The 26,916-nt window shown below is 47.8% G+C and overlaps 1 protein-coding gene and 1 long non-coding RNA gene across 2 annotated transcripts in view; one reads left to right on the forward strand and one right to left on the reverse strand.

Moving 5' to 3' along the window:
- Nucleotides 1–26,916, reverse strand: part of ASIC2 (acid sensing ion channel subunit 2) — a 1,024,770-nt gene that overhangs the window by 898,343 nt on the left and 99,511 nt on the right. The window lies entirely within an intron of this gene.
- On the forward strand, nt 8,588–11,403 carry LOC141277319 (uncharacterized). Its single transcript, XR_012328487.1, has 3 exons — nt 8,588–8,756; nt 11,076–11,168; nt 11,292–11,403. It is a non-coding gene; the product is annotated as an uncharacterized lncRNA (long non-coding RNA).

The following is a 26,916-nucleotide window of genomic DNA, read 5'->3' on the forward strand; positions in this document are numbered from 1 at the left end:
ACCTCCACTGTAAAGTGGGAACAGGAGGAATATCTGTCACATGGAGTTTTGAGGAAGGCTAATTGAGTGCCAGGCCTGGAGTAGGTGTGAGTTTCCTGCCCCTTCCTGGATAAGGAAAGCCGACCAGGTGATTTCTGAGGTCCCTTCTAGACCTGCTCTTTTGATCACAAGGATGGCCTGTCAGGTTCATGTGGCACTAGAAGCATTTCTGCACATAAGACTGACCACCTGCTTTACAGCTAACCCTAAGCATGGCAGCATGAAAGACGGAAAGGGGCTAGGGAGGCAGCGTTCCCAGGGTCACTGCATCTCACGCCCCCTACCAGGAATTCTCTTCCTGTGATGTGCTGTGGGCCCACAGCAGGTGTCTAGAGGAGCCATCGAATATCCATGTGTGTGCATGATGCTGATGAACAGGGTGCTCAGCTCCTTCTCAGGGCATGGGGGTGTGGCCACAGTGCCCTTTCACCTCTCCTACAACACACTGCCTATCCTCGCCTAAGAGGTTCATCTATATGAAAGGGGCCATCATTCATTTACATAATGAAGCCAGAAACAGGGTAATCATTCAGATCCCTTCCTCTCCCCCCAGACCTACATCCAACTGGTCCCCATATCTTCCCCCTTCATCTTCCTCTGGTTTCCTCCTTTCAATTTTCACCCCCTCTGTCCAGGTTCAGCCCCCATCATCCCTCCCTCCTTATTCATAAGGAGCTCCTCTGCCTCCAGTCCCAGCCAGCTCCAACCCTTCCCCTGGCCCGCTACTTCCCCCGGCCCAGCACTGCGTGTGTAACTCCCCTACATGCTGGCTTTGGCTCACCTGTTTCTTGATGTTTCTATTATTTTCAAATATTTCTACAATGGATATGTATTCTTTTTGTATTTTTTAAAGTGTTTTTAAAAGTTAAATTCAAATCCGATCATTGCTCTCTTTAACACCCTTTTCTCTTTCCCAGTTATCTTCAACATGACACTGTGTCTCCTGAGCTCAGAAAAGGCCACTTCTTCTGCCTCATCTCCTGAAGTTCCCCCCAAGAGCTCCTGTGCATATAAAGACACTTGCTTTTCTCTAAACGCCTCATTCTTGCCTACTTGAAACACCTTTGGGCCATCATTCATACCGATCCCACTGCCTGCAAAGTCTTGACCTAATAAATCCGTACTCAGTCTTCAAGATGTTATGAAAACATCACCACCCCTGGGAAGTCTTCCATGACTACAGCACAGTGGCGCATATCTGCAGAGTTAGCAACTGTGTCTTCTGATGCTGTAGCATCACACATACTACATCTACTAGAGAAAAGATGGACCTCGACTGTGATCGTCTCTTTGTGTGTCCCTCTGTGATTAAATCATGAGATTTTTGAAAGCGAGGACCTTCTCAGTCATCTTTACATCACTGGGGCCCTTCAAACACGCCTGCTTTCCATGTGTGCATGCACTGTGTTAACCTCTGTACATCTAAGCAAATAAAGTAATGGCTCTGCCCTCCTGGAGCTTACAGTCAAGTGAGAAAGACAGACATTAGACAGAAAAAGAATGAAAGTAACTAAATAAAAAATTTAAATCATGAAATGTATTATGAAGGATGCAAATGGTGCCTTGATAAAGACCAATTGAGAGGAGGGGATGACTTAGGATTCTCCTAAGAGGTCTCTCTGAGGAGATGGCATTTAACCTGAAATCTTCAGGACCCGAAGGAGCCATCCGGCTGAAGAGCTGGGAAGAGCTTTCCAGGAGGAAGCCGGCACGTGCAGGGTCCATGAGATAGAAAGAACTTGGCATGTGTGGGGCTCTGGCACAGGCCAGGCAGCACAGAAAAAAGGAGGCTGAGTGCAGGGAGAGATGCGGAGAGAAGGGCAAGAGTGTGCCTTCACCTGAGGTGCAGGGGGAAGGCACTGATGTGTTTTAAGCTGGGAAATGACATAATTGAACTTGAGTTTTAAATGGTTACTCTGACCTTCAGGCTTCCCCCTTGAAAATGCGGTTAAAACGGGAGCCCCTCTTAAGATGTTCACCTCTGAGCCAAGACTTGAGAGCTAAAAGAAGACAGCCCTTAGGAGACTGAGGGCAAACTTTTAGTACTTGGCATATAACAGCAACTCAATAAGTGGGGTTTTGTTTGGTTGGTTTTCGCTCATTGTTTTTGTTTGTTTGTTTTGCAAATCAATGTCTGAATAGCTTGAGATTTGCCTGAGGTCTGCTCTATAGGAGTGATCTCTGTTTATTGCTGGCAGCTAAGAAAACCTGAACAATCAGTGCTGATTTTTTGGAGAGGTAAACAAGCTGCCTATGGAAGTGGGCCACCAGCCAGATACCCCCAGCCAGGTTCGACCCTGACTTACTGAAAGGAGATGACACGGAAGGCCGCTGTGCTAAGGACTCTGAGATGATCGAAGCAAACTGCATCGTCTCATGGAAAATAAACTGAAGCCCAGAGAGGAGAACTCAGAGTCCAGGCTCCTAACCTAAGCCTGGAGTCATTTTCCTCCATCAACTAGGATGAGCCCCATCAGGGAGCCTTTGAACTCACCTTGGGCCAGAGAGAAGCTTCAGCATCTTCACTGTTGCTAAGTGACTCGTCCTGGGGAGGTGGATGCCTCCGTGAAGTGAACCCAGATTCCCTCCCCTCGACGGCAAGCCTGCCCCCTCAGCGCTGATCCACCTGGCAGAATCTGCAGGTAGCTGTGTTCTGGGCTGGAAGGTACTGGGATGAGCTGTTTCCACTTAAGCTCGAGGTAGTGCTCGACGGGCCTGAAGATGCCCTCTGGCATCGAACGTTGACCTTCACACAGAAGAAAACTCAGACCCAGAGAGAGGAATTCATGTCAGAGCTGGAACGAGAGCCCAGGTCGTCTAGCTCTGGCCCAGTGCTCTTTCCTGTATGCTATGCCAGCTCCCTGCTCAAAGGGGACAATGCTTTGAAACTGCATCCTGACCTCCTTCTAGACCACGTACTTCTGAGGGCTAGTATCACAGCTTCTCTGTCTTTTCCTCCTCTCCCCTCTTCTGGTGGCTGCCAAAAGCACCCATAAAAATTTGTTGATTCTGGGAGCAGACACACTTTACAATAGGCCAACAGTAATTCCTAGACACATGTCCAGTGAAAGGGTATTCGGTGTATATCACATAGGAAGACCTCTCATCCCCAACACAGACTCTCTCTCGCTCGCTCGCTCGCTCTCTCTGTCTCTCTCGCTGTCTCTGTCTCTGTCTCTCAAACAGTTGGCAAGATAAGAAAGGTGACACCCTGTGATTCAAGACCTAAATTCCTCTCCCACCTCTGTATTCACCGTGCTCTGTGACCTTGGTTCAGTCTTCAACCACCTTGTTCCTTTGAGTTTAAGTTTCTGAATAGCCAATCTGTTAATTTCTCTTTTAGCTGGATGAGGCTGGAGAAGTGTGTGTGTGTGTGTGTGTGTGTGTGTGTGTGTGTGTGTGTGTGTGTGATGTTTCCTCATTCAGCTTTCAGAACCATCAAATGAGGCAGGTATTATTACTCAGCCCATTTTCCAGACACATACATTTCATCAGTTCTCAAATATTTATGCCACGAATATGCGTCAGACACCATGCTTAGCAAGCTGGACTCCTATCCTCCTGGAGCTGACACGGCATCAGAATGGAGAAACCAAGGACCATAACGTAGAATTCAATAGGAAGCCAAGCCTTGAACTGGAGTCTCTTTATTGCAAATCTCATATTCTTTCTATGGAACCAAGTGGTATCTTGTTAAGAATAAAGACTGAAGCTGGGACAAGAAGATCCCCAGAGAAGAAACTCATTTGTCTTCTGTGTCCTTCTGAATCTTACAGTGATTCTAGGACAAGAGGGTCATCTCCCTTTGCAAGTGACTGGCGTGCAGCAACTCTCCCTAAACCACACCATGAATAGGCGGAAAGGAGGAAAAGGTCAGCAAGCTGAACTTGTGTACGTGTGTGTGTGTGTGTGTGTGTGTGTGTGTGTGAGAGAGAGAGAGAGAGAGAGAGAGAGAGAGAGGGAGAGAGAGAGAGAGAGATGAGAGAGAGAGAGAGGGAGAGAGAGAGAGAGGGGGAGAGAGAGAGAGAGGGGGAGAGAGAGCGGCCCAGCTACTGCTGGGGCTTAGACCCAGGCTGCCTTGACATTTCCTCCAGAGCATGAAGGAATGGGCCTAAGGAGCCACAACCATCTAGAAATTCGCTATTGCGACAAGGAGAGGACCTCCCTTCCCTGCACACATGCACTTAGTCCCCATTCTGGAGGCCCCTCTCTCCACTCCTCCCTGCTTCAAGAGTTCCAGAAACCCCAGAGTGTTCTGAGTGGAGCATGAGACAGACCTGGCCCCAGCATCAACCCAGAAGCAAACCTCCAGCACCCTTGGTTCTTTCTTAGCAAATGTGAAGACCCCAACTCTCCCACCCACCCCAAGACTGTGTACTACACTTTACAGTTTGCAAAGAACATATTTGTTTTTCTTTTTTCTTTTTTTTGGCCACTCCGCAAGGCATGCGAGATCTTAGTTTCCCAACCAGGGATCGAACTGGGACCCCTGCGGTGGAAGGGCAGAGTCCTAACCACTGGATCAAGAGGGAAGTCTCCATACTTGTTTTTCATACGTTTAGAGCTTACTGTAGTGGGCAATGGAGAGGGGCAGCAGGAGGGACATTTAGCTGGGGCCTCATATTCAGATTTAGCCTCAGATGTAGACTTTTGCTTTCCAAATGAGCTTATATAAACACGTTACTATTTTAGGGTGTTTGGAAGATTAACTCACTAAATGCAAATATTTAACACCGTCTACCATTCTGTAACCCTGTTTTATCATTTCTCAGAAGAGCTCTAAAAATGGGAGTGCTCAGGGCGCTTGACTTTGAGAGACCCCGAAAACAGCCCTGGGAAGGCCAAAGAACAGGGAGTGTCACCCTCCGTTCACAGATGGGAAAACTGAGATCCAGAGCCCCCAGCTCAGAATCCTCTAGAACAACCTCGTTCCCTGTGGCTGGCAGCACCAGAGAGATTCTCCAAGGCTGGGCCGTCCAAACCGGAAGCCACTGGCTACATGTGGTGACTGAGCACTTGCAATGTGGCTGGTATGAATTGAGAAGGGCTGTAAATGTAAAATACACATCGACTTCCGAGGCTTTAATACAAAAAAGAATGTTCGATATCTCAAACTTGTCATTACTAATTTTTATATTTATTACATGCTGAAATGATATTTTGGATACAGTGACTAAATAAAATACATTATTAAAACTAGTTCTACTCATCCCTTTCACTCTGTTAAATGTAGCTATTAGCAAATTTTAAATTACACATGAGGCTCACATTATATTTCTATTGGCTGACGCTGCTCTGAGGGAAGTAAGTACCATTTATCCCAAGTACGTGCTGGCTAATTTTGCAGCAGGGGGCTTTCCTGCTAGATGTTTAGAAACAGCCTTGAGGATTTGAGATCAACTCTTGCCCATGGCAATGGAAATCACCTGAATCTGGGGGCTGGGGTGGGCGAGGGCTTTTCAGACCTCCCCCACCCAGCCATATTTCTGAATCCATGGATATCCATTGAATGAGATCAAGGCAGTAATGGGAGGGTGTATAACGGGCTAGCATTTGGGATGAGAATGTCACACTAATTGCAGACTTGCTCCCTACAAATCACCTTGATTTGTCACCAAATTAGATGGCAAAACGTAACATCCAGGCGGAAATGAAACTCCAGCTGTAGCAGCAGTGTGAAGCCACTGTGACTGGCTGTGTGGAGAGGGCTTTGTCTCACACGAGCTCTGAGCACTAATGTTTCAAGGAAGTTCCAAGTCCCCGATTCTTTCCCTGGGCAGGTGGGCAGGCAGGAGTCAGCCCTCAGCTGCTGGGCTGGTGGGCAGAGGGTTGGGCTCTGGGGCCCTGGTCCACCAGTCATTCCATTCAGGATGGGCATTTCCCAAGGCCCAGGCCAAATGAGCATGAGTCCCCGGGTAACGATGGTCCACCTGGGCTGGGCCTCCAGGTTCAGACCGGGGGACAATGTTTTATATAACTCAAGTAAGTTTTGAGAGAGAAAAGCGCCAGCCCCCGTGGTGCCAGGAGGCTGCAAGGCCTCTGGTGGCCTCCCCTTCCCACAACCCCAGCCATGGGCCCCTATTCTGTGAGCTTAAGATGTGCAGAATTCATCTGGAGACCAGGGTCCAGCCAATTCTGTCTTTTGCTCTCTGTGCCCTTGAGGATGTTTCTCCACATCTCTGGGGCTAGTCCCTCCTTTTGAAGAACTGGGGTGATGTTGGCCTTGATGATATCTCAGGGTCTACCTCTGACACATGTTCTATGACCTCAATCCAACACAGATGCATAGAGACACACAGACATACCCACAGAGAATCACATGCACAAGCACATACACAAATAAATGGATACATAAAAGCACACCCACACAGACACACCCAACAGACACATAGTGACACACGGATATACACACACACTGATACAGACACACAGATTCACACCCACCTAGACACGTATAAACACACATGCAAAGACCCAGGCACAAACCCATACATACACACACATCCACAGCACACAAAGACACATGCATACACACAAACACACACCTCCACAGAAACATACAAACACACACAGACACACAGAGACACATAACTATGGACCGAAGCATAAACACACACTCACAGACACACACACACACAAACACACACCACCCCACATAATCCTTTTCGTTCAAGTGATTACAAACACCTGAACATTTTACTAATGAAACAATCTGGGCTCCAAAAATCCACAACAATCTAGTCCCAGAGGGATTACTTGATGCCTCCAGTTAGAGGCACACATACACAGACACAGATATACACACACATACACAGGCACACAGACATATACACACACACACACCCCCCGTATCCCCTCTGTCTTCACACCCACCATCTCCTAGTACCTGCTCCCCTCCCGTCCCCACCCCCATGGTCCATACTCTACACCCCAGCTCCCTCCCAAAGGCAACACCAACTCCCTCTGCCTGGGGTGTGAATCCACAGCAACAGATCTGGGTGGCTGGCAACACTGCTGCTTCCCCATCCTTATCCACAGCCCTGTGTTTCCATCTCCCCTCCAGCACCTTCTCCTCTCTGCCCCACAAACTGGAGTTTCCCACATATCAGAAGTCCCCCCGCCTTGCCCTCCTCCCTAGCCCGGCTCTCCTTCCCTGGGCGGCCATCTCCTTGAACGAGAGGTTAACAGGGTACCAGCACCGCCACCCTCCCGGCACTCCTCGGCCCTCCGTCTCTGGCCTCTGCCTCCACTGTTCCCCAGAAGCCTCTACAGCAGAGCCCCCCAGGTGCTCTCTAATTGCCAAATCGAACGCACTCCGTTCAGCCCTCACATTGCCAGCCTTTTCGGTGACCCCGTGGCTCACTCCCTCCTGACCACTCGCTCCAGCCCACCCCCCCTTCTCTAAGCATTTCCTCTCAGCCTCCATCCATTTACCTCTGACAGTCTCTGTGGCCCAAGGTCCTGGCCTCACCCTTGTGCACACCTGGGCCCCTCATCGGCCACCCAGGGTCCATAGCCGTCTGCCCACATCTGCCCCGTGCACCCTGCAGGCACCTGGATGAGCCCAGACTGAACTTACCGCCTCTGCTCTGCTGGGCCACCACCTCCCCCTTTTCTCTCTCCCCTTATTTCAGGTGTTTGCACCTGCCTGGCCCCAAGCCAGGAATCTGGAAGTCAGCCCAGATTTTCCCTCTCGTTTCCTTCAACCCACTGCATTCAAGTGGCACAAAAACCTGGACAACTTCCCAAGGTAAGCCTGCAGGCCCCACCCATCCATGTGGCCCACGTCCAGAGCTGTATCTCTCTGTCTCCGATTACAACCTGACGCTCCCTCCCTTCAATTCCCACCAGCAGCTTCTCTTCTCCCCTGAAGGATACAGTCCCCGCGGCTTAGACACTTGGTAATCCAACCTCTGCTGACCATCCCAGCCTTCTCTCTTGCCCCTCCCTCATACACAGCCCATATACCACGAATATTCCAGATGACTTTTACCCCCAAATTCCCAAGCTGCGGCACTTCTCCAGGACTGGCCGAGTTATTCCCAGAGGAGGAGCAGCCTTCGCCTGGTTATTAACCCACTTGAAATATTCGGCACCAGTGTCGCCCCCATTATGGAACGTTGCCTGATAAACCTGCTCAGCTTCCAGGAGGGTTAGGTGCCCCTGCCCTGCTCACGTAGTGCCCTGTGTACGTTTTCAATGAAGCCCTTACGCAGTCCAATATTATCCTCTATTTGCATTTTTTTCTCCCCTACTGTTTGAGCTCTTTGTGGACAGAGACTAATTTATTCATGAATTCCCAGAGACTTACATAGTCCCAGTACATAGAAGGTAATAAATGAATGTATATTGCATGAATGAAGGAATGAATGAATGAGGCAGACTCACTCAGCCCAAGGAAAGAGTTTAGGTCCCTCTCAGAGCCCTGCCTTTTTTTCCCTGTGGGAGGGAAGGTCAACCTCTAGAGCCTCCTCCTGGTGACACCTAGCAACTGTTGCCATGACAACTAAAAAGCACCATTTTCCCAGGACAATCCTTCTTCCCCGGCTGCTGCCTTTCCCCACCAGGCTCAGCAGATCAGAGGAGGCAGCGCTCCTGCTTCAGGAAGCAGTGGGAGGGGGTGTCCTCCCTGAGACAGCTGATCCTGCCACCTGGCTCATACCCCCCAGGGCAGGAGTCCTGATGGAAATGGAGAAAATTGGATTTGATGGAATCAGGTGCGCTTGGGCGATCTAGGAGGAGGGACAGATTGGGCCAGCTGGCAGTGGGATCCTAGGGTCAACCAGAGGGAAAGCTTATTAGAGGGGTCTCCATTCAACAGGGAGCTGGAGGGAGATGCTGTCCCGGGGTGGGGAGGGAGGGATGCAGAGAGAGTTGGCCCAAGGGCTCCATCCAGAACACAGACTGTAGAGCCAGAATGTTCTGCCCCTAGGCCCACTCCCTTCAAGGGCTGCACCAGGCCCCAGCTGCCCTTCCTGGGGCAGCTCTAGGTCACCTATGCCCCTACGTTCCCAGCACCACCCTTTGTGATTCGCCACCCTTGGACTTAGAGTTCAAGGTCAGTATGATCCTGAGGGGAGAAAGTGCATCTGTTTTAATCATCATCACATCCCCAGTGCCTCCCAGTGCCTGGCAAACAGATGTTCCATAGGGGGTTACGAATGAATGAAAAGCTGCACTGAGACAGGAAGAGGGCAGTCCAAGGGCTGGGCGGCCAGAAGGAGAAGCCACCGAGGGCCTGTTCTGTGCTGGCTGCACTGAATGGATGGACACCCTTATGGAAGAAGAGAGAACGGGGGCTCCGGAGGGCTGGTCACTTGCTAAGGTCACACAGAGAAAGGGGCAGAGTCAGGATTTAAGGAGGGCTCTGGCTACAAGGCCCGTGTTCACTGCTCTACCCCAAACCAGAGCCACTGGAGCAGAAATGATGCCTCACACCTTGTGGCCCCCGGTGTCCCGGTCCCGCCGCCACCCCCTCCCCCCACGTACTGTCCAGGCAGAGAGCACCTAACCCTGCGGCTCACTCCTATAGATCAGAAATTCTCCAGGTATGTAGAAAAGGGAACACTCCTACACTGTTGGTGGGAGTGGTACAGCCACTATGGAGAGCAGTATGGAGGTTCCTTAAAAAACTAAAAATAGATGTACCATATGATCCAGCAATCCCATTCCTAGGCATATATCGGAGAAAACCATAATTCGAAAAGATACATGCACCTAATTGTTCACTGCAGCACTGTTTACAATAGCCAAGACATAGAAGCACCTAAATGTTCATCAACAGATGAATGGATAAAGATGTGGTACATACACACAATGGAATACTACTCAGCCATTAAAAAGAATGAAATAATGTCATTTGCAGCAACAAGGTTGGACCTGGAGATTATCATACTAAGTGAAGTAAGTCAGACAGAGAAAGACAAATACCATATGATATCACTTATATGGGAAATCTAAAAAAATGATACAAATGAACTTATTTACAAAACAGACACAGAAAACAAACTCATGGTTATCAAAGAGGAAAGGTGGGGGCAGAGGGATAAATTAGGTGTTTGGGATTAATATATATACACTATTATATATAAAATAGATAACCAACAAGGACCTACTGTACAGCACAGGGAACTCCGCTCAATATTCTGTAGTAACCTAAATGGGAAAAGAATTTGAAAAAGAACAGATATACGTATATGTATAACTGAATCACTTTGCTGTACACCTGAAACTAACACAACCTTGTAAATCAACTATAGTCCAATATAAAATAAAAAGAAAAAAAAAGAAAAGAAATCCTCCCGGTGGGAGGGCTAATTGCTCTCTTTGCCCTTGTCACCCTCGGTGTCTGGTCCTGATGAATAAGAGGAGCTGACTGCATTATTGCCAGAGGGACCCTGGCAGGTTCATAGCAGAGAAAATGCTGGGTCTCCAGCTATGAGACTCGGGACAGTCTCCACCCAGAGAGGAAAATCAGCTTCACGGAGGCACCTTCCCCTCCCTTTCTCCTCTCCCAGAGCTGGTCTTGCTTCATCCCTGGCATACTTGATGGAGTCGTGAAAGTAATCACCATTTATTGGGTGCCCACCTTGTGCTAGGCGTTGTTCTCAGCTCTTTATGTGAATTAACCTACGTAATGCTCTCAGTAACCCAACAAGGCAGGTATTGTTTTTATCCCCTTTCCAAGGAAGAGGGAGGTTAATTTGGTCAAAGTCACTACAGCGACCATGTGGCAAAACCCCAGGTGTGAACTCAGGTGGTCCAGCCAGAGCCTGAGCTCCACCACCACGCCACTCTGCAGGCTCATCTGGCAGAAAGTTTCAGGCTTTGGATTCAGTTTTGGCTTCTACCACCCAAAGCTAGAGACATTGGATATGTTACCTAACCTTCCTGAGCAGAATGCAGGGCAGTGGATAGAGCAAGGAAGGATGTCCTAAATATGGTCAACTGGTCTCAGGTGTTGGCTGGTTGCCAGTCTCAGTCCACAGGTGCAGGCTGTGGCCTACTCTGCTCCTAAACACCAAATATGGCCCCAGGCAGGGAGGAGTTAACAACTTCAGGCACAGAGTCCCAGAAGACATGCTTTGGACTGAATGTTAAATTCATATGTTGAAGCCCTCACCCTCAAGGTAATGGTTTGGAGGTGGGGACTTTGGGAGGTCATTAGGTCATGAGGGTGGAGCCCTCATGATGGGATTAGTGCCCTTGTAAGAAGAGATATGAAGAGATGATGTCTCTCTCTGCCATGGCAGGACGCAGAGAGAAAGTGGTCATCAACAAGCCAGGAAGCAGACCCTCACCAGACACTGAACCTGCATCCCCTTGATCTTGGACTTCACAGCCTCCAGAACTGTGGGAAATAAATACGTGCTGTTTAAGACACCCAGTCTCTGGTATCTGTTACAGCAGCTCAAGCTGACAACACAACACCCCAGCTGCCAACCTGGTCCAGACCTTGAGGCCTAATTCTAAAAACTAGACTCTTGAGCCTCAACTTCCATATCTCTGAAATGGGATAATGAGAGCTTCTTATAATTGATAAGACTTCAAGGAGACAATGCATGTAGAATGCTGGGCACAAAGCAGGTACTCAGCATTAGTAGTTCCCTTATCCCCATATCCCTCCCCCTGAATCCCCCTGGAAAGAATAGCTCTGCCCTTCACCCAGTTAAATCTAGGGTTGGAATTAGGGAGACAGAAAGGATCTAACTCCCAAAGGGTCAGGGCAGAGACTCCAGTTTAAAATTTTATCACAGTCCAGTCCCCTGTGGGGGGCCTAGGCTGCCCTGCCAAGGCCTGAGCTCCCAGCTGCATCTCTCAGGGGAGCATCTCCCATAGCCACATCCCAGCCTGAATTCAGGCCAAGGAACATTGCATGGTCCCATCGGGGAGACATCAGGCCAGACCTGCATGGCTCATCTCTGCTTCACAGGGCCTAGAGGCAGGGCTCTTCCATGAAGAATCCTCTCCCTGCCTCTTTGAGCCTGCTGCTCCCACCCACCTACAATGAGCCTACATCTTCCTAATTGCAGAATCTCAAGTTTTGGAGAGATCAGCTCTCCATTTATCAGAGGACTAAATGCATGAGACAATTATAACTCGGTACTCCTTTTGTAACGAGATCTTCTTAGTATGTGTTCAGTGTGGGTTTTGCCAGCCTCTTCGGTCCCTAGGGAAGGTTAATGCTTTTAAGTTCTAAAAACAAAAAAAAAATTTACTAATTGTGTGACCTTGGGCATGTGCTCAAGCTGAGATTCAGTTTCTCCTTCCATAAAATGGAAAGATGACCAACTCACATGCTATCGTGGGGCTCAAATGGGATAATACATTTGTAAGCATACAAAGGTAGATATTGTTATAAATGGTCAGACAACCCTTTTCATATGGGAGTTCCAAAATAAATGTACCTGTCAAAATGTCAAATGAACATGCCCTTTGATCCAGAGTATGCAAGCACTATCCGTGGATATTTAAGCAAAAGTACATAAAGATGTGTTTATAGGTACATCCCAAACTGGAAACAATGCAACTCCCCTTTATGAATCCATCTTTACAGTGAGACACTATGAAACAGGTCTCAGGGGATAAAAAGGTGTTTGAGATAAATCATTAGCAGAAAAAACAAAAAACAAACAAAATGCACCAAAATGCAAAACAGTGCATATTATACAGTTGCTGCAAATAAAAAAGGAGACAAGCATAGATGCTGGCATAGCTGTAGCTCTGCAAGTGTACATATAATCTATCTTTACTTAAAGGATCCAGAAGAAACTGCTAACAGCTTTTACCTTTGAGGAAATGGATTAGGGATCCAGGTGTGGAAGACAACTTTGACTTTGTTTTCTATCTTCCTGAGTGTTAGAATATTTGCACCATGTCTCTATATTATTACTTTTAAATAAATGGAAGCCTGGACCACAGTACATAAAAATTGTCAGTGCTTTTTCTATATTTACAGAGCCTAAGGTACTTATCAGGAAGTTCAACATTTTAGTTTATCGGGAAAAAAAGGAAAACCGGAAATATACCTTACTGTTTCGGTTATCTACTGCTGTGCTACAAACCACCCCAAAACACAGTGGCATAAGGCAACAGCGTTTCATTATTTGTCGTGATGCTGTGGGCTGGCTGGGCAGTGCTAACGTGGTCTTGCTCAAGCCCCTGCATTCAGCTGAGGGTTGCCTGGGGCCTGGGCTCAGCTGGGACCTCTGAGACGGTGGGCCTCCCTCTCTTTGTGATCGATCATTTCCGACTTCTTCATGGGATGGACTCCAAGTTCCAAGAGGGTGAAACAGAAGTTGCAACGACTCTTAAGACCTAGACCCCAGAACACATGCTTTGGTCAAAGCAAGTCACAAAGTCAGCTCAGACCTTAGGGATGGGGAAAAAGATCTTATCTCTTGATGGAAGAGTTTTGCAAAGAATTTGTGGCCATATTTAATCGACTGCATTAATGTTATTACCATCATTGCAGTTTGCATGACCAAAGTCACTATTTTCATCAGTGCATTTTGGCCTGTTTTCCAGTGTCCAGTGGTCCTGGGGCCAGGGGACAAGGTAGACCTGGCTTTCTAAATATTTATTGAATGAATGAACAAATGAATAGCTCCAGTCCCTCTGGCAGTCTCTTTGCTCTAACCGCTTTGATATCCTAGATCTTCAGGTGTCAGCAACTCTGGGTCAGCCTGCCCTGGAGGACCACTGCCCTGGGGGCCCGTTCAAGAGTGTGGCTGAGCTGGGCTCTGAGATGGATGGGGTAGGTCATGGGGATGTAGCTTCCATAGAACTCATCACCACCTGCCCACCCCCGCCGCCGCCAGGTTGCACAGAATCCCTGCACGTGCTCCAGGCCTCGGGCTCAGTCTACGGAGCATCCCTTGAGACATCCCCAAGGCCACGAGTTCTTCACACTGAGTCTCTTCTGTCTCCTGTCCTCTCCAGGTCTCCGCAGGTTCAACTGGCCACCAGTCCCTCCCCCCTTATCAGGGAAGTCACCCCACTTAAGGGAAAGAGCTACATACCAGGAGTCAGGACTTAAGCCTTCTGATCTAGGCTCAGGCTTTATCTGACAGTATGACCGTAATAATAATTTGAAATAAATTTTAAACCACTCACTAGAAAAGACAGTTTTTAACAAACCTTGTAGCCGTGACACATTGGGGGTCTGTGCGATCTCTGAGGGTGATGGGAGGGGGAAGCAGGGAGTTCGTTGGACATGGGCGCTAAGCTGGGTCCTGTGGATAGGAAAGGGATGCCAGAGCCTGGGAGAGGAATCAGCTGCTTAGCACGCCCTCCGGTGACTAGGGGCGGCTAGCCCTCCTAGTGGCAGCCACAGCAGTGGCAGGTGCCAGAAGCAGGGTCCCCTTCACACACACACACAGAGCCTCTTTGGGAATAAGACTGAGCGATTAAACCTCCCTTCCATCTCTCTCCCAGAACAGCCAAACACAATGTCTGTTTCACGTATTAAATCTGGAGAAAGCCTATGTGAAACAGGCTGAAACAAATCAATGCGCTGACAGACTTGGTTAAGGAGAAACAGCTGTCTTATAGCCAACTGCCCACCCTTCACACAATCTCAGAGCCTCAGATCAGTACCAGGGAAAGCCACGGGGTCGGGGAGTGCTCCAGATACACACTCTCTCTTCTCCATCAGGCAGCTGGTGACTGGGCTCTACTGAGCATCTACAATGGAAGGCAGCACATTGCCACAGAACAAAATAACCGGCTGCGTTTATAACTTGGCTTTGCAACTTGCTAGCCATGTACACCTGGCAAGTAACATAACCATAATCTCCATCACTCTACTACCAATACCATCACCACCCTATCTGTGTCTCGGTTTCCTTGATATAAACTAGGCATACTGAGGCACACCTCAGATAATAAATATTAAAATGCCTGGCACACAGTAACACTCAACAACTATCAATTCCCCATCCTTTTCCCTCTACTAAGAGCAAGCTCTGAACTCAAAGCTGTGAGGAAGGATAGAATGAGAGGAATCTCTGTCCTCCAGAGCTTACAGAATAGGTTGGGGGGAAAGGCAGACAAATGTTTAATGAACAACCTTCAGGGTCAAGGTGAAGAACAAGAGGATTGGTGAAGGTCACAAGTATGGCCGACATTCTCATCCCTTCCTGTATGGTTTCCCTTCCCCCAAACCTGCAGCCCAGTCCTCACTAGCCAGTCATGTTCGCTAGTGCTGTGCCACCCACAGGCCCAGACCCTGAGCCAATGAGAACCTGATCTAGCAGCGGAGTAGGGACGTCTTTGTCAGAAGTGAGAGGGTCCACTGCACCACCATCACCACCACCACCATCACCATCGTCATCACTACAGAACACCCCCCCAGTGATGTCCATGCCCTAATCCCTAGAACCTGTGAGCATGTTATCTGGAAAAAGGGGTCTTGCTGATGCAATAAAGGTTATAGACCTCAAAATAGGGAGAATAACCAAGACTACCCAGACGGGCGCACTCTAATTCCACGTGCACTTGAAAGCAAGAGAACTCTGTCCAGCAGGAGTCAGAGAGCTACAGCGGAAAAAAAGAGATCTGAAGTGGGAGAGGAACTCAACCTGTGTTGCTGGCGAGGATGCTATGGAAAGCATGAGAAGGGCTGCCTAATGTCTCTATGAGCAAAGAGCAGCCCTGGCCGGCAGCCAGCAGGAAATAGGACCACAGTCCTACAACCCTAAGGAACTGCATTCGGCCAACAACCCGAAGGAACTTGGACACAGATTCTTCCCTAGAGCCCCAGTAAGGAACGCAGCCCTGCTGGCCCCTTTATCTCAGCATTGTGAGACACTTAGCAGAGGACACAGTGGGGCCCACTCAGATTCCTGGTCCACAGAAACTGAGATACAAAGTGGGCGTGAAGTCTCTAAGCTTGTGATAATTTGTTACCTAGCAACAGAAAGCTAATACAATCACCATCACTCCACTACCAATACCATCACCAACAAATTACTATCATCCAGTACTATCATCATCACCATCACAACCACACATTATTGTCCCCACTCACACCAATATTAACACCACCTCCACCACTCCCTACCACGTTCCACCATCTTTATCATCACCTCCATCATTGCCATTAGCCCCATCTCACCACCTTCACCCCATCACCTCCACCCCGCCACCCCCATCCCCATCACCCTGGGCACTGCACTCTTTTATAAGTAAGTACTAGACTTCAACCTCTCCAGAAAAATTTTACCTCATTTTGTCTAGCTTGTCACTAGTCACTGGTCTATAAGGCTTCTGCCCTAGATTTGCACCTAGCAGCATCCGGCCTAGACCCACAAGGAGGTCCTGCCCCCTAATCTAATTCTTCCTAATCACTTTCCCCTGAATTGAGTTTTGCTAGTAACTAGGCAGATATTTCTGAAGCCACAGACCCAGTGTGCACCTAAGAGTGGAAACTCTTCCTGCCCTAAAGCCCCTGCTGTTCCTGCACATGTCCCTCCCTTCCTTTAAACCTGGATCAGAATCCTGGGATATTATCAGATGGGACTGGAGTTGAGTTTGCAACATCTCAGAGCAGAGATTCAGAGCATTAGGTTACTTAGGGAGATCTCTTTAAAATATTGATGCCCAAGTCCAGTCCCAGAAACTCTGTCAACTGATCTGGAATGAGGCAGGTGTTAATATGTTTAAACCACCCCAAGTGGTTCTAATGTGCACCCAGGATTGAGAACCACCTTCTCTGGGCATTGTAGCAAAGATGCCCCTCTACCTCTGGTTTGTTTCTGCTGTGCCTAACCCTAACCTGATTTTGGATTGCTTCTTCCCCACTCCAAGTTCCCAGCATTCTGTTCAAACTTCAGCCAAAACATTAATGACAACAGACCTGCTCCCTGTCATTGCCCCTCCAGCACGGGCCACTCCCATGGCAGGGCCTTGGACACAAACCCCCTACATTCAGGGACCTCCTTCTGCCCCACCTACACAACCTACTCAGAGCCAAGAGCATTCCCTAAAGGAAATATTACTAGGAAGTAAAATGGTTGGTTGCTGTGATATAGATAATCCACCCTTGAAATTATCTGTATCTTTTACTAACTACCATTTATTTAGTATCTATGGGCCAAGCGCTATGCTAGACACTTTGTGTAACCCAAATATAATCTGGAGCCCCACATAGTCTGGTCTGGGTGAGATCCCCATGAGAGAAAACCCAGCCCAGCAGCCAACAGAATTGAAAAGCAGTAATAGTGGTTACCAGGCGGAAGGGTGGGGGGAAGGGATAGTTAGGGAGTTTGGGATTGAGATGTACGAACTGCTATATTTAAAATGGATAACCAACAAGGACCTACTGTATAGCACAGGGAACTCTGCTCAGTATTATGTAACAATCTAAATGGGAAAAGAATTTAAAAACGAATAGATACATGTATATGTATAACTGAACCACTCTGTACACCTGAAACTATCATGACATTGTTAATCAACTATACTCCAATATAAAATAAAGTTTAAAAATTTTTTTTTAATTTACAAAAAAGAAAAGCAGTTACAGCCTTTACTGATTTCTTGATATGAAGTGGTTAGTTAATAACCCATAACAACTCTGGTTAAATACCTCTTCTTACATTCCTCTTGCCCTCATCAGGAGCACCTTAAAGCTTCTCTGTAGCCTCTCTACCCAAAGTTAACCCCTCAGCCCAAAGTCGGCCCGTAACTGAGTCCTTCTGCACCCTTGCTCCCTTCTCCTGCTTCTATTTCTCTTTTCTCTGAGTAATCCTTGGCTCTTTGGGATGTAATTCCCATACTTTCTGCATCCATCTCTCTCTCCCTCCCTCTCTCTCCCTCCCTCCCTCTCTCTCTCTCCCCCTCTTTCTCTCTCCCTCCCTCCTCCCCACACCCCACCAAACATACATGTCAGATTCTGAACCTCTGCCAACTTTCACAATATGAGCTGGCAGACTGCAAAGACAATTTCTTTAGTAGATAAATATGGGCAGAGGGGGCCAGGGAAGATGGAAGACTGCAAACACATAGTTTAATGTAATTTGTTTCCTCTCCATAACATATAGATGTTATCTCACTGAACCCTCAGGACAGCCTGTGAGGCAGGTGCTACCATCCTCATTCCACAGATGGTAAAACTAAGGCAGAGGGAGACTCATCAATTTAGTGGAGGCCCAATTTGAGTCCAAGCCCCGCCTTACTCTTCACCTGTAATCAGCCAGCCCCTCAGAGGGCTCTGGAGAGGGGTTCCAAGACCTCCGGCTTGGTATGTAAGGAGCTGGAAATCCAGCAGGACTGGGCTGCCCAGCACCCACTGGCTGTTTCTCTGATTTCTTCGCTGAGAAGCAAACTGCCAAAGTCCACCCTCTAACAGACGCAGCCTCCAACCCCTCCCACTGCCAGCGATGGGAGTTAATCTCAGCCCTACTTAGCAACTAATGAGGCTGAAAGGGTTAATTCCAGATCCCCGTACTTGCACAAAGGGACTGTACGTAATTCCCTCTTTATACTTAAAAGGACTTTATTTCTTTCCTTCCCTTTCTCCCTCTTAGGCAGACCACGGGCAGGATGGTGGGCCCAGGGGAAGGGGTTCCTGCAGTACGGTTACTGTTAATAGCATTAGCAACTTCGGGCTGTTTTCTTTCCATTTGCTTTCCCTCCTGGCACTAAAAGCTCATTAGGGCTCTGACAGAAGAGAAATGGCTGGAGTACGGAGAGAAACTCCTCATTTCGCAGAAATTCTGCCCTGGGCTTCCGTTGCCTGTTTCCTAGCAGGCTGGACCTGCAGTGACCCCCTAGAGACAGCTCAAAACCTGGCCACAGTGGAGGATGCAGGCGGTGCAGGCCCGAGGCCCATCCAGACCCAGGCTGTGCCTTCTTCATACGGCAGGAGCTGAGCTCAGCCCCCAGTTTCTGTGGTTTAGAATCCTTCACACCTGGATAGGGTTGCGATTTACCTGAGTACTGTCTGGGAAGCCACGGTCTGCTGAGCAAATGAAACGGGTAAATGAGGCTGGGGAGTGGGGGAGTGTTTAACCTACTTAAGAGAATCTCTTTTCTCAAGCACTTTAGCACCTTCCTCTGCAAGGAGGAGAATGACTTGCTGAATACAAGCCATGCCAGGCTGGCCAACACGGGGCCTCTGGGGCCTTTGATGGACAGCACTTCCTTCTTATTGCAGGAGGCCCTGGGGCGGAGCAGCACTGCTCAGGGGGAAGGCCCCTCAGAGGAGACTGAGCCCAGCCCCTAGATCTGGCTCTGCCCCAAGTACACCCAAGGCCAGCGACTTGCTCCTTCTGGGCCCCCAGGGTCTGTATATGAAAGGTAAGAAAGCTGAATAGATGATTTCTGAGATCCATTGCTGCCCTTGCATGTACTCTTAGTTTTTTTTTGGCATCACAGAACCTTGTTAAGAATCTGATTAATTCCAGCAACATCTACTGAGCACGTGCTGTGTGCCAGGACCATGCTGAATGCCCAGGCATCCCCATGCACTGGAAAGTCACAAACCCTCCCATCGTTGACTGTCCTGCTCAGTGTACTTTCCTGTTACAAAGTGAGGCTCTCATACACTTTCACACCCGAACTTGTGTAAATGATCGGGGAGCCTTAGATCACTGAGTCCCTCCTCAGATGACCAACTCCTCCTTCAGATTCTCTCTAAGGGCCTCTCCAGCCTTAAAAATGTATGTCATAGGAAAATGCTTTTCTTATTAAATACTCTTTATTTCCCGCTGGTAACTGTAAGACAGCATGAAGCCAGGGTGGCAGGAGGCGAGGAGTTAGACTGGAGTTTTAGAGGTGACTTGCTAATCATTCAGCCATGGCCTTGGGCACTTTAGGCTCTTGGGGCCTCGGTTTCCTTATCAATAAAGTGGGGATAAAAATGTTGCTCTCATGTATGTCAGCAAGATGGTTTGAGGGCTTGAGAGTATACAAACCCACATAAACAGAAGATGTTGATGCTGTTTTTACAGGGATCACACCTATCATGCCAGCTGTACCACTATGTCCAAGAGGCATCACTTCTCAGCCTCACTTTCCTCATCTGTGAAATGGACACGGTGGGCTTGATCACACAGAATTCTGAGGGTTAGACACAGCCTACGTGAAGGTTAATTTATGAGGGTTCACAGTTTGTGGAAATTTTCTGCAGAGACTGTGGAAGGCAGTCCTCCTCTCTCAGCCACCTTCACCCCTGGACTCGATGGCAAGGCGTGTATTCCCAACAGCAGCACGCCCGCCCTGAATTTTTTTTTTTTTTTTTTTTTTTGCGGTATGTGGGCCTCTCACCGCTGTGGCCTCTCCCATTGCGGAGCACAGGCTCCGGACACGCAGGCTCAGCGGCCATGGCTCACGGGCCCAGCCGCTCCGCGGCATGTGGGATCTTCCCGGACCGGGGCACGAACCCCCGTCCCCTGCATTGGCAGGCGGACTCTCAACCACTGCGCCACCAGGAAAGCCCTGACCTGAAGTCTTAATGAGAACCAGGAGCCCTGCAGCAGTTAGAAGGTGTGGCTGCTAGCCATGCATGACGTTAATTTCACTTCTGTAAATGCCTGGCGATTTGGGGAGTAGGAGACAGGCTTGGCCCCGGAGGTGATCCGTGCTCTGCCTTGGAAATGATGGGGGGAAACAGCCTTCCCAAACCCAGGAGTTTCATTCCCACCGCGACTGTGCTGGAACCCAGGGAGGCTCATTTTTATCTCGGGTTTGTTTTCATCTTAGGTTGGAAAGGTTTCCAAAAGCAATCATTTCATTGTTTCTCTACTCTGTGCTAACTCAACAAAAGTGGTTCTTTTAATTAATTTCGTTGTTTCTCGATGTGCTATCTTTGAACTAAATAAAAATGTTCTTTTTACTCCCTCTGTGCTCTTGCAGATCCAGCCAAGTTTTTGTCATTTCCATCAACTCCCCACATGCCAGAGGTGGAAGGGATCTCAGAGGTTGTTTGGGCTAATCTACCTTATTTACATATGAGGAAACTGAGGTCTGGAGACAGGCAGCGATCTGTTCAAGGTCACACCTCAAGTTGGTGGCTCAGTAGGGATTCAAGCCCAGACAGAGAAGTCTCAGTGGTACAGGTGACATCTGATAGTTTTTTTTCGTTTGTTTGTTTGTTTTTTTGCGGTGCGAGGGCCTCTCACTGTTGTGGCCTTTCCCATTGCAGACGCACAGTCTCAGCAGCGCAGCGGCCATGGCTCACGGGCCCAGCCGCTCCACGGCATGTGGGATCTTCCCGGACCGGGGCACGAACCTGCGTCCCCTGCATCGGCAGGCGGACTCTCAACCACTGCGCCACCAGGGAAGCCCCTGATAGTTTTTTCATAGAACAAACTAGAACAGGTTCTCCAAGAACTGCAGTTGAAAAATAGAGGCTTGATGCCGTTCTGTTTTAATTTAAACAGATATGTGCTTATGTGTATATGTGTGTGTGTGTGTGTGTGTATATACACACACACACACATCCACATACATACATAAGGGGTGATAATTTTTATAGCTGGAGCTATTCTCCCATTTAAAAATGAATAGATGAGTTCCTGGATATTTTGCAATAAAGCAAATTTCTATTTCAGCAACCCCTTTTTTCCTATTGATTTTCTTCATAAAATAAAAGCAGCAGACTGTTGTAAAAAGAAAACTGGCCTCTGGATTCAATAAAATTACCCAGGAATGTGGCAATCCACTCTAAATACATGTTTAAGGGGAAAACGAAAGCACTCTAATGAAATATTAATAAGGACCCTGAAAATATTAACAATATCTGGTGTTGAAAATGATAAAGCAAAACTAAGAAAGGTGATTATGTAGTCCAACACCGGAAAATGGGGCCGTTTTATATCCTGTCTCACCCAGGTTCCTACTATCCTCCCACTGACCAAGAAGCACTCCTGGGACAACTAGGTATCAGCAAATTTTACCCTCAGCCTCAAATATCTCAACACCCCCAAGTTTCCACCTGAAAGAATACTTTGAAGCATCCTCCAGTTTCCCAGTCATCTAAATGCACCAGCATCTTTCCAAACATCTTTGCCTGGGTACATGGCCATGGGTATCATACCATCACTGGCCAGACTTTTACGGATGGAGACTCTTCCCCTCTATGCATTCAGAATCCACCTCTTGGAAGGCAGCTCCCCTGATTTCTATAATCAGACTTTGTCTTCCCCTCCCTGGACCAACCCAAGCACTTTATCTGTAACTCCCTAGGAACCTTAAGGACTAGTTGTATATTATTTTGGTTCAGACACTACTTTTTTTTTTTTTTTAAATTTATTTTGGCTGTGCCAGGTCTTAGTTGCTGCATGCGAGCTTCTTAGTTGTGGCATGCGAACTCTTAGTTATGGCATGCATGCGGGATCTAGTTCCCCCACCAGGGATCAAACCCAGGCCCCCTGTATTGGGAGCTTGGAGTCTTACCCACTGGACCACCAGGGAAGTTCCCAGACACTACTTTTTTTTAATTTATTTTATTGAAGTATAGTTGATTTACAATGTTATGTTAATTGCAGAAACATGGAGGTGATTACCATACCAAGCGATGTAAGTTAGACAGAGGAAGACAAATATCATCTGATATTACTTACATGTGGAATCTAAAATGTGACACAAATGAATTTATCTGTGAAACAGAAACAGATGTTACTTCTTCCACGTACTGCAAGCTCCTTCAGGACTGCAGACATGCCTGATTTCCATTCAAGGGGATAGTGGAATCATGAATTTAAGCCTCTAGGTCCGTCACTTACATACCCGCCATTGTCTTGTTGGTGGATTTGTGTACTTTGTTATCATCTCTGTCTAACTGCAGGTCAGGAGGCTTCTCTCGTTTATGCACTGCTATAGCCCTAGGACTTAGGACAGTGCTTGACCCATGGCAGCCCCACCTAGTCATTTATTACCCGGATTCCTGAAGGCAGGTACAGATTTGGACACATGACATTGTGTCTCCTAATGTCACAGCTTCACCTTTAAAGTGGGAAGAATAATAACTACTATCCCATAGAGTCATTACTTTATATCCATGAGACCATCCACGCTCACAAACAGGGAGGTAGGGCTTGCTACTGTATTCCACTTTACAGATGAAAAAAAATGAAGTTTGGAGGTGAGCTGACACAGCCTGAAAATAACGAAGCCGAGTCATTCATGCCGCATTTGGTGTTCCTGTGGGTGTTACCTTTCAAAGTGGAAGAAAGAGAGAAATTCAAAGGAATAAAGCCCCAGTGGTAGAATCTATGATCCTCTGGCATTAGAAGAGGAGTTATTTTCGGTTGAGAGAACTCTCTTGGGCACAGGTGTGTACAGCTCCCTCCTCTTCCACGGGGGCTGATACTGGACCCTGTGCATCAGCAAAACTGGAGACCCTCCTCCACGCTACAAGTCAAGTGAATCCCCTCCCCTTTCTTTGCAATCCTAATCTATTCTTCTTAGAGAAATATATCTTTCAGCAAACGGATTTTCAGAAACTATATTGTTCTGGGAACTATTTTAGTAGCTGTGGCTGACACAGAAGTGTCTCAAACGGGACCCCCGCACTCAGGAAACTTCTGGTCCTACTGGTGTGTGAAGGCACTGTGTTGAGTTAACCTTGCTTCCCACACATTCGCTGCCAGCTATGGATTTACTCTTTTAATAATGCATGGCTGCTATCTCATTTACATATGCTACTAGGAGCATTTTTCTACCAGCAGCCATTAACCACAGCTTCACAGGGGGAGATGTCTGCAGTCCCAAAAATATTGAAAGGAATTTGGGAGCTGATGAGAATGGGCTCCCACAGGTGTTCCTGCAGATGAGCCTAGATCTTCAGGGAATAAAGGAAATCTTCCCCTGCTCCTTTGAGATGTTTTCCTGTTCCACTTGCTACTGCTGTCCGGCCCTCATCACAACCAGAGAGCGAGTCCTCTTCTTGGATTGAATCTGGCCCCATCTCCCCATGCTCCCTCCATCACGCACCCAGTTCTGGCTGTGCAGCTCTCACCGCTGTTCCCCAAACACACCCAGTACTCCCCCACTTCAGGGTCTTTGCACAGATTCTACCCTCTGCTTGGAATACTTTTCCCAGATAGTCACGTGGCTCACTCCCTTCCCTCCTCACGTTAAAGTCTTCGTTCCAATGCGGTGTTCCCTGAGCACCCCCCTACTTAAAATGTAAACTATTCCCTACTGTCCCCAAACACCCTTCCTTGCTTTAGTGTCCTCCACACCACTCTTCCTCATCTTATAAATTATATATTCTACTTGACTGTGTTTTATAGTCTGCATTCTAGAAGGCAGGCTCTATAAAGATAAGGATCTTTGTCTGTTTTCTCTATTGCTGCCACCCCAGTGTCTAGAATGATACCTGGCACAGAGTAAGAACTCAAAAAACCTGTGTTACATGAATAAATGGGTACCCTGAGGAAGGTCTCACGACACCAAGACTTTAAAAAAGATGAAACCTACCATGATCGAATGGATATAGCTCTTCATAGTTCATGAAGCATATTTGTATCAATAATTCCATTTATTCTCTGTACCATGAACTTAATTGTGTCCCTCCCACCAAAATTTATATGCTGAAGCCCTAACCCTAAACATGACTCTATCTGGAGATAGGGAAGGGCTTCAGGAGGTAATTAAGGTTAAATGAGGTCATAAGGGTGGGGCCCTAGTCTGATAGGACTGTGGCCTTTTAAGGAGAGGCTAGAGAGAGAGATTTTTTTCTCTCTCCCAGCCATGTGACGACACAGCAAGAAGGCAGCCATCTACAAGCCAGGAAGAGAGCTCTCACCAGAAACTAAATCAGCCTTGACCTTATACTTCCAGCCTCTAGAACTGTGAGTAATAAATTTCTGTTGTTTAAGCTATCCAGTCTATGGTATTTTGTTATGGCATCCCAAGTACACTAAAATATCCCCAAAAATAGACCCCTGCTAGGCAGATTTGATCATACCGTTCTCAAGATGCAACAGCTGAGGCCCAGAGAAACTGAAGGATCTTCCCCAAGTTCACACAAGTAGTGATAAGCCTGCTCTTACTCCACTGCATCAGGCTGCCTGGCCCAGAGCATGGTCTGCCCCAAAGTCCAAGCCCCACTCACTTAGCTCCTCCCTTCATGACGATGCCCCATCACCAGTGTCTACCCACAAGGAGCATTTCAAACACATCCTCTATGGCATGAAAGTTGTAAGGGCTTCTCATGGGCTTCTGCATATTGGCCCAAGACAGAGTTCACATTTTAATTGGATACCAAGGATTTCATGTCCTTCTCCCATGATCTTCACAATCTATACCACCCTTCCATCACCACTTTCAGCCATCTTTGTTGATCCATCCATCTACCCATCCAACCATCGTCCATCCATTCAATATTTTCAAGTGCCTACTATATGAGTTAATACCATCCGTGCCAATTTGACTTTATCAAAAGGGACCAGCAAGGAGAGGTGGCCCAACAAACATTTATCAAGGGGTGCCTGTCTTGATACCTGAATTTGTGTTCTCAATCATCAGGCATCCCATGATAAAGGTGAAAACCAAAACTTAGAGTACGGTAACTTGCCCAAGGGCATGGTAGTAGAGCCTTCATCGCTGGGCTTTGCAGCCTGAGTTTTCTCCATCACATGGTGCTGCAGGTGAGAACCGTGAACCTGGAACCACTTCAGGAGTAACATCCAGTTTCCTCACCTCCTCCCTCCTCCAGCCCCACCTGTCATCCTTCTAGAATTAGCGGATTCCTGCCATAACTGAAGAAGGCAAGTAGGATTAGGGAAGAACCACTTAACACAGCAACAGTAACCAACACATCACAAGAGTTAATTAACACCATTAGCTATTCATCGTGCAACTGCCATAATTATCCGAGAAGGGAGCTACTACTATTTTCATCATCTCACAGATGATGGAACAGCGTGTCGGAGAGATGAAGTAATGTGTACAGGGGCACACAACCACTACATGACAGGGCTGAGATTCAAACGCTGGTCTTTCCAAGAGGCAGCTGGGGCTAAGGGGGAAGTGGGAAAACAGAGACCTTCAACAACAACAAATACCAAATGGGCTACCATATGTGAAGCACGAAGCTAGGCTCTGTCGACCGGCAGCAGGGGTCGGGATGGAGGGTGCTGCAAAGTGAGAAAAGGGAGCTTAAGGTATTCTGCGGTCAGAGGAGGAAATCACCACACAAGAGCTGAACATGGGCCACGGAGACTGGCGTTTATGAGGCATCCTTTAGGGTTCCAAGTGCTGTACTAATGGGACTGCTGGGGATTCTGTCCCAACCATCCTGGGTCGAAGGCAGAAGAAGAGACTGGATGGAGAGCCCAGAAGAGTCTCTGAGCGTGGAGCCAACACTCCTGACACAGGAGAAGAGCCTCTTGGCAGAATGCTCAGATGCTCTTCCATTCAATCACCGGCTGTGTCTCCCTGGAGCCCTAAGAGGCAGTACGGGCAAAGGCAGACAAGGCATTCATGGAAAAGAATGAGAACTCTGACATTAAATGGAGTTATTATGAGCTCCATCTCCCCTGATTCTTAGCTCTGAGAGCCTGAGGAGTTGCTCATTTCCCTGAGCCTCAGCTCCTCAGCTGGCACATGGGGATACTACCTTCCCTCAAAAGGTGCCAAAGACAAAAATGATATAATACATGGAGAGACACAGAGCACACGGGTGACCATCAAAACAGGTTAGTTCTTCCCACCTCCCAATTGGGAAAACACTTGGTGTGAGGTACTAGGGAGAAAATAAAGAGTTGGAATGCTTTTTCTTGCTTTTTAGGAGCTTATAATTTAGTTGGAATTCAGGACACCGGGAGACAAAAAGGAAGGAGCGGAAGAAAATAATAAATACTGCAATTTCCCGAGGGGTTGCCTGCCTTCCACATTGCCCCCTCTAGACCATCTTTTCAACAT

This window comes from Tursiops truncatus, chromosome 20, assembly GCF_011762595.2.
Source record: "Tursiops truncatus isolate mTurTru1 chromosome 20, mTurTru1.mat.Y, whole genome shotgun sequence".
In the NCBI taxonomy this organism is placed as follows: Eukaryota; Metazoa; Chordata; class Mammalia; order Artiodactyla; family Delphinidae; genus Tursiops; species Tursiops truncatus.